The sequence below is a fragment of the Rhagoletis pomonella genome, unplaced genomic scaffold (genome assembly GCF_013731165.1).
Source record: "Rhagoletis pomonella isolate Grant_MI unplaced genomic scaffold, Rhpom_1.0 Rhpom_scaffold_00006, whole genome shotgun sequence".
NCBI classification, from domain to species: domain Eukaryota; kingdom Metazoa; phylum Arthropoda; class Insecta; order Diptera; family Tephritidae; genus Rhagoletis; species Rhagoletis pomonella.
In genome coordinates, this window is record NW_023458560.1 from 37308477 (window position 1) to 37316014 (window position 7538).

The window sequence follows — 7538 nt, forward strand, 5'->3', positions numbered from 1 at the left end:
TTACTAAGCTGAGACAGGTTCTACGAGGCGTGATCGCAAATTGCCAGGTATGTAAGTTGGCGCGCTCTAAACCAGTTACGCCAATTATGGCACCGCTTCCAGCTGACCGATTGACGCCGTTTGTCAGACCGTTTACTTACACTGGTCTTGACTACTTCGGTCCGCTGAAGGTCACAATTGGCCGGCGCACTGAAAAACGATGGGTAGCGCACTTTACATGTTTAACAGTGCGCGCCATACACTTAGAAGTAGCGCACGACTTGTCGACCGACTCATGCATTTTGACAATAAGGAATTTTATCAACCGTCGCGGAACCCCGGTGAGAATTCGCAGCGATAATGGGAAAAACTTCGTTGGCGCTGACCAAATAGCTAAGCGTTTCGACGATGTCTTCGACTGTGAGAGGGTGCAAAGTGAACTAGCAAATAAAGGGGTCGAGTGGATGTTTAATTGCCCAAATAATCCTTCGGAAGGTGGCATTTGGGAGCGAATGGTCAGATGCGTGAAGCGTGCGCTGTACCATATGTTGAAGGAGACAGCGCCTCGCGAGCAAACTTTACAAAGTGCTATCATCGAGGCAGAAAACATCGGTAATTCCCGTCATTTAACGCACATAGCAATGTCGGCTGACCAGGAGGAGCCGCTCACACCAAACCATTTCCTATTAGGAACTAGCAATACTGCTAAAACACCGACGCTGAGTGAGGTGGAAGAGAAGACTTATACATTGCGCAAGCAGTGGCGAATCGCGCGACACCTGCGACAGCGATTCTGGAAACGTTGGATACTTGAATATCTGCCCACCCTAACCCGTCGCGTTAAATGGTGTGAAAAAACAAGGCCGTTGCAGGAAGGTGACCTTGTTTTCATCTGCGATGCCGATGTGCCACGACGTCAGTGGTGCCGCGGTTTGGTGGTACGAGTATATAAAGGTCCTGATGGTGAAGTAAGGCGGGCCGACGTCAGGACGAAGACTGGAGTTCTTCGCCGACCAACTTCTAAACTTGCTGTTCTCGATATCGAAGGTGGTGAATCAGGGTGATTCACGGGGTGGGGGGTGTAATAAATGCACATCGCTGATAATCATTTAGTAAAAATACTTGTAACGATGTTCAACACTGGTAGTTTTAAGATGTCATTTTTATTTCCCTTTGTAAACTTACCACACTTTGCGCCTCTCTTTCGTATTCGTCAAGAGTAATGATTGAATGTCACTAGTGTCGTGGAAGTTTAACAAGAAGGGCGCGAACTGCGGTAAGTGCGAGTTGAGTGTACAAAATTCAAAGAAATGTAAAATTTATCCTTCTATTTTAGAAATAAACGTCTGTGAACGTCTTTTACCACATACGCCTAGTACACGTTGATTTCAATAGCCCTTCGCAGTTACGATACTACACAGATTTCAAAATGAAAAAATAAGGGTAAAAGGCATTAAAATTCAGAATTTGCTTTTTTCACATATATTTTTGGGCTACCGTAACGTACATCCATATCTGCGTATGTATGCCCCCTTGCATGCATGCATATAACTTATGCGCTCACAAACGAACCAATCAACTACTTTACAGCTTTAGATAATATCTCTGCAGCTCTTTAATCAAGGCAACTTTTGGGCATACTTAATTTTCTCCTGGCTTTTTATCCTTCTGTTTTAGTGTTGAAGGTAGCTTTCAGATGTCTGCTAAAATTTAACGGCGTTAAAGCGTTCTTCAATTCTATTTCGCACACCGCCATTATGGCTGCGGAAGAGGGTATGCCAGCATGCGCAACTTTGGCTCAATGCTAACTGCGTAATGAACGGTTGCATACGTCAACACCCTCTCTACCTGCTGCTGATCGTTGAAGCGATTGCCCATAAAACGGACATGTAGCTAGAACTTTTTCATATTGCCAAAACGGCATTCGTTACATTTAACGTAACATGAGCACAAAGCCACTTATTCAAGAACATTTCTGAGGAGATCATAGGATCATAAGACATTTAATGACGCCCTCAAGGATAACAGGGTTCTGACAATTTTTACATAAGTAGGTGAGTTCTGATAAAAAATTAACAAGATAAAACGAAACGCTTTTCGAAGTACACTGAAGGAAAAATGTTGGTTTAAAAATAAGAACAAACTAACTCGATTTAAGTATATAGAATCTAAATATTTCATTCTTGAAATAAGAATTTCGTACTCAAATCAAATTTGATGCTTCTTTATTAGGAACACGAGTCATGGTGGAATAATAACAAGGTGTTGTCAGTAACTTAACCTCACTTTTTCGGCAGGTCTATTCCGGTCACGCATTTTAAAGTAGTAGAAAAGGTACTAATTATTTACTACTTTTAATCCGTTGGTGCAAACTATTTCAAATTAAATGTAGAAAAATGTATAATTACAGGCTTATAAGCCTGAATATATGTTTGTATCGGCAGCTCCACACAACTTGGACATATATAGTAACTTTAAAAAAGTAAAGGCTGTAATATAAGGCAATTTCCTATAAGACTGTAAATTATTTTTTAAATAGACTAAAACACATAAATGTCGATAATATAAGCGAATTCCTAATTTAACCATGCAGCCACTCTATTCTAGTGTATCAGTAGTCCATTTGGTTCAATGTTATGACAATGCAGCAAAATCTATTTGATATAAAAAATCGCCGTTCCATACGATTTTTGTGTACGTCTTTTTCCATTGATAACCACGATATCTTTTATTTTTTTACATTTTGAGGACAAAAATTATACAAATCCATCAATTTTAAATATTAATATTGTTCTGAAAACACCAAGTTATTTAAAAATCGCTATAAAACGAATTACTAAAATGGAATATTTTAGATACTATTTCGCAACTAATAGTAGTATAAAAATTAAGATCGGCAGCACTGAAAATAAGCATGCCGATTTTGTCAAAATTACAACAAACACGTCGCTACTAACAACACCTTGTTATTATTCCCCCATGAACACGAGTATTTTATTTTAAGAAACATTACAAAGAAAAAGGTTGGATTAGTTGTCACACTTTGATAGATGTATGTATATGAAAAATATTTTCACAAAAAGACGCATGAAAAAATGAATGATATATCGCTAGCTTAGAAAGAAAAGTTGCTAAGTCCCATTTTAAAAATTTTACAGGAGAGGAAAAAATATTCCTATAGCCATTTTCTTTAACTATGTCGCAATACTTTGAATCAAACAGTTTGCGCGTTTAAAGCAAAGCAAAACTCCATAAGAATCAAAAGGATTCGATATTTATTAAAAGATGTCGTATTATTTTAGCCTTATCGGATTTGTGGTGCTTATTTTGGACTTAGCAATTTTTCCTTTTATTGCTTATGATGAGGAAAAAACAAAACGAGTACCTTTATAATTTTCGAAACGATGCGTATTCAATTTCTTTAGCCTCCTATGTCAAAATATGAGTTTTCATAAAAAGTGGACTTAGCAACTTTTCACTCTAAGCTAGCGATATGTACACTTAATTTTTTAAGTTTGCAACATCTTAATTCCAGTATTTGGTACTCAAAAATATCATACTTAATATAAAATTTGTGTTCTCTATTTTAGTATTTTCAGCTTAGTCCGATTTTAAGTTCGGAAATGCTAAGATCGAATACGAAAAACCTGATTCCTTCTTTGAATGTAGTATTTGGGAGAATTTGTAGACTTTGCCACAAACAGTTGACCTGCGGCGTTGGAAGAAGAAATTTCTTGGTGAATTATTATTTAAACACTTAAATGGGTGTTCATTCCTATGGATGCGGCATTTTTCATAGAAATTATGGGCGTCCTTCGGAGTCTAGAGGAAGAAAATGCGACAAACAGTGCATGATAAGGTTTTCCAAGAATCGGATTTACTGTTACGGAAGAATGGTCTGTTCCCGAAATTACAGTACAACTGGGAAGGGTCACACCATCTTGTCAATGGCTAAATGACGTAGTGTATTGTATGCAGACCGTTGAGAGATCGAGAAACGTAATGAAGGTGATTCACTTGGACATAAATACTGTTACAACATTCCAATAGAAAAGTTAAACATACCCGTTTGAACATAAGAAACCGTTAACCATTATTTGTTCCAAAACCAGTGGTGGACTTTCCAGCAGGATTCTTCGTTTGCTTGGCAATACTGTTCATTGCAGAATGACCAGCAGTTGGGGATAATTTACACGTCGATTTTGACGGTGAAGAAAAAACGATGACTCATTCTATTTACAAGGCGAAATTTTGTTGCTTTAATTTTTGTCTGAATGCATAAGTGGTCCTAGAGCATAAAGATGCATTTCAGCATTAAGAAGAGAATAAATAAAAAATGTCGCCTTCGTTTTTTTTTGGCGGTTTTGGCTCGATATGCAAATAAATAAATAAGAAGTAATTTTTAAGCAAAAAACATAACCGACTTCAATGCTCATACAAAAATTTAGGAGTACCGTTGTTTCTTCATGATCCAATGATCGGATCTAAACCAAACTAGTATGGGGCCAACCTTGAGGTGCCACCTCTCTCATAAGAATTATCGGAATCGGTTCACGTGGTTCAAAGTTATAGTATAGTTAAAAAAAAATAGATCCGACGAATTGATAGCCTCCTCCATTTTTTGAAGTCAGTTAAAAAAAAGGTGTTTATGGGAGCGGGAGCGGTAGCGAAATAAAATACCGGAGCGTAGCTAGAGCGGAGCGATGAAAAAAAACATCACTACCGACGGTACTGACTCCATTCATTTAACATTGGGTCGGTAACAATGTTTAACTGGGGATTAGTGTTAACCAGAGATGGTGCAAACGGCCCTAAATGGTTGTCATATTAAGGCCCGATTTCGGATGGCAACCCTGTGTTTGTACCAAACAACCACGATTGATAGATAGGTTGTTTTATCAATCTTTCCAAACAACAATCAGCTGTTCAGCACAAAATGTAAACAAACATAAATGCAACAAAAATTTTAAGGAACAAGCAACAGTGTTACCACTTTTTTGGCATATTTAAATGAAGTTAAATCTGAAACCCAACGAAAGCTAAATGACATTTAAATAACAATCCAAAATTAAACTTAGCGCCGTTTAAATATTCATCTCAAATCGTCTCTAAAAATCGTTTATGCTAGAAACATTTTTGAATAGAGTTGCCACCTGTCCACAAAAAATTTGTTTCTTTTTAAATTTTTTCCGATTACCTTTTATTGTCGCAAACAGTTATTTTCAAAACAAATCAAAGTAGTACGAAAACAAAAAAAAGCGGCAAGCAAAGAAAACGCATTAAAACAGTAAATGCACATAACAGACGACGAGTTTTGAGGAAAAAAACATTAACAACACTAAGAATGTACGCGCATTGGTGTACATCAAATAAATGCATGTACACGGCTTGAGAACAATAATAAACAACAGCAACAACAACAACATGAACAAGTATAACAATGCTCGTTGGCAGCAACAAAAGGCGCGTTGTAACGCGTCGATTCAATTAGTAATTCTAAAAACGGTCAATAACGCCTTTTGCATCCACAATGAATTGTGTGCCTGGTTAGCGGCATTAATGCGAGCAAAGCGCGCGGCCAACTCTCCAACAACAAGCAATAAACATACAATAATCGGCAGACCAAAGCCACAACCAGAGACAGAGCCAGAACGTACTTGAGAAATGTAGCAACAAAAAACAAAGAAAGAAACACAAAACTACTAGCAAGCAGCAACAAACTAACTAACTGCACGTGTGCAACAGTTGCATGCAACAACAGCGCGGCGGGCGTTGGCTGTTGGCGGTGGCGGTGGCGGTGGTGTCGATAGTACTGTGCACATATTGCAGCGGTTACTTTCCATTGCCGCCTATGAGCTGTCAATTTCCAACACTGACACTTTGAAAACAAGCATGCCGTAGTAAATAAAAGCCAACTGACTCAACGGTCATCAGTTGGTCGATCGAAGCAACAGGGTCGATCACTGCAACAGCCGATTGATCTATCTACCAGCCGATTGATCCACCAGCCGCTGGTGGCTTCGCATAAAAAGTAAAGCCAATGACCGCGCGGCGGAAAAAAATATAGCCAACGCTTTGAGACGAATTAATTTTCTGTGAAGCTTTAATGAGCAGCAGCAAGCAACAGAACAAATGTGAAAATATAGAAAAAAGCCAATGACTTTTTTTGTGCGCATCATCGGCCAGTCGCAGGAACATCTATGGGAAAATCATTAGATACAGCAGCCGTTCACCGATATTTCCTAACACACAGTCAACTACCAGGAGAGCAACAGTATGTATTAATAATAACAACAACAGCAATGAAGCAGCTGCACCAGCTACGCTTAGCCTGTCATTATAAAGCCACCGCATATGGTGGGGCTTGACATCGGCGGACAAACATAGTTACAGACATACTTAAATGGAAATAGACTTGTTTGGTAAGCGATACTGCACAATTGTCGTCGATCATATCGATCTTGCTGCCAATCACCGATCCGCTGATCGCCAATTGCCAATCAACAACCCGGCTAGAAATTATAGCTCTATTTTACAATGGCCCTAGCTCGATTCACCCCTTTAAATTCATGGGCCTTCCAAGAAAAGTTTGGCCAGGCCCTTGATGGTTTGTTAATGCTTTGGATTGATTGGGCCCTGGTAGCGAATTCTATGCTGGAGCGAGGCAGATTTGCCAAAGTAGGCCCCAGCCAGAGGGCTGAACTTTGCTTTCATGGGCCTTATAAGAAAAATCTAACTGGGCCCTTGCTAGCGATGTTTATGTAGGCCCTAGACAGATTTTTTGAGACGCTCTAGGTGAATAAAAAATAAAGAAATGCTTTTTTTGAGAATATGATTATTATTGTAATTAAGTATGTACAAAGTTGAATTTTGTTTTTTGCTTTTGCTTATTCTTGAACGCCTGATCTTCTGTTCTTTGTCCGTCCCAGTCTTTCGCGTTCGTCAGACACGAACCCAGTAAATTTGCGAATTCCTGATCGCAAATATGTTCATCTTCTTTTCTTGTCGTATTAATAAAATCTGAAGAATAAACAAAACGATTATTTTTGTTACTATACATGTGAACGTGTGTATGCAATGTGTCTTTATACATATATGCACATAGCTAAGCCCCGCAAATATATTCGGAGAACCAAAAAAACTTTTAAATATGCCTCTAAAAAATTTTAGTGTCCCAAATGAGGTACATAAGGCCACATATGGCCCGTGTATTTTGAATGTGGCATAAGTCACTTCATATCTCTTGTGCTTAAATGACCGGTTACTTGTAACCGAATGCATTTGTAAATCATTCTATCGTCATAAACTAATGACAAAACCTTTTACCTTTGGCTGATGAAGTTGCACGAATAACCGGCATGTTCAGATACAGGTAACCGGCCATTTAAGCACAAGAGGTGTGAAGTGACTTAAGCGGCTCATATATAACCGCGTCTGAGTTTAGCACATTATGAGAGTAAGCGCTCCGAGCTGGGGACTATAAATATTTGCTGGAAAACTCACCGAATATGATGCTGTAAATTTTATTGTGTTCCTTTTTGAAAATCTGTTTCTCCGGA

General features: G+C 38.6%; 1 protein-coding gene and 1 long non-coding RNA gene across 2 annotated transcripts in view; both read right to left on the bottom strand.

The window, feature by feature from the left end:
• The window catches only part of LOC118740683 (bone morphogenetic protein receptor type-1B-like), a 740115-nt gene that overhangs the window by 673962 nt on the left and 58615 nt on the right, over positions 1 to 7538 (bottom strand). The window lies entirely within an intron of this gene.
• On the bottom strand, positions 6894 to 7538 carry LOC118740696. The gene is made up of 2 exons (XR_004993181.1): positions 7483 to 7538; positions 6894 to 6999 (listed from the first exon to the last, which is right to left on the bottom strand). It is a non-coding gene; the product is annotated as an uncharacterized LOC118740696 (long non-coding RNA).